Genomic DNA, 1,316 nt, shown 5'->3' with positions numbered 1-1,316 from the left:
CCGTATATTAGATAAACTAAATGGAAATTATAGGAGTCCTGGTGTGGCACTGTGGTTTAATGTGCTAGACTTTAGAGTCACCAGCCACTCCTTGGAAATCAAATGCAGGGTCTCTATGGATCAGAATCGACACAAATGCACTTTACAACAACAACAACAAACTGAGATTATAGTTGTCTCTAAAAGAGGATACTTGGTAGCATACAAGCTGAGACATTTTAACTATTTAAGGGTTTATATGTATGTATTTTGCCTATTTTTCCCTACTATTGAAAATGTTAAAACACAACAACTAAGTTACTTTAAAATTGATATATTTTCAGTGGTGTTAATTAAGTATCTCCTGGGTGGCTCAGTGAGTGCCTGAGTGGTGCTAACGGTTATTGCTGTCTGCTGCTAGCAGAAAAGTTGAAGATTCCAGTCCACACAGAGTTTCTCAAATGAAAGACCTGAAAATCTACTTCTGAAAAAAAGCAACCACTGAAGACTGAATGGAAAACAGTTCCACTCTAGCAGATATGAGGTTGTCATGAGTCAGAATTGATTCCAGGGCAACTGGGTTAGGTGACTGGTATATGGTGAGTCCCTGAGTTTACATCAAGGAAGAATAAACACAAGCACTGCCCTGATGGGGATTCCAATCTTGGAAAAGAGAGAAAATAAAAGTGTACTTGTTTAATTATAAATTAAGCTTCACATTCATCTTAGGGATGAAGAACTAGAGAAAATGCAAAATTAGAACGATTAATAAAGACTTCATGAGGTTTTGAGCAGTCATCTGAAAATGAAAAAGAGAGATTCAGTCAGACAAAACATCCTAGAAGGAAGAATCGAGCAAAGAGAAGGTGAAAATAAAATTCATGAATTGGGAAAGGCTTGAATTGTCCAAAAACAAATAGAAAGAAAGAAAGACGAATGAAGCAAGAAAGATAATAAAAGGTGAGGAGAGCCTTGTGAGAAAGACAAAGAAATATAAAATGATATTGGATAGGAAGAAAGACACAAGGAAACAAAGAAAGAAATCTAATACAAGGTGACCAGAATTTGTAAGAAAGAGGATGGAGCACAAAAGGCATTGGATAGGTGGGTAGTAGGCAGAGCAGTGGAGTATCCTCAGTGGATTTGTATGCTTAAAAGAGGCCTCTGGGTGTTGTGTGTGCAAGAGATTGGAGTGATTGCAGAGGGTGAGACCTCACTGTATTTTTAGGAAAAATTGTTCTTGGCATGGAAACTAGTAATCAACCATTATTAATTGTTTCATCCAAAATCTCTTCATGGCATTTTTCACCTCTGCATTCCTCAGGGTATAGATCACA

This window comes from Chrysochloris asiatica, unplaced genomic scaffold (genome assembly GCF_000296735.1).
Source record: "Chrysochloris asiatica unplaced genomic scaffold, ChrAsi1.0 scaffold00659, whole genome shotgun sequence".
Lineage (NCBI taxonomy): Eukaryota > Metazoa > Chordata > Mammalia > Afrosoricida > Chrysochloridae > Chrysochloris > Chrysochloris asiatica.
This window is presented reverse-complemented; position numbering follows the sequence as displayed.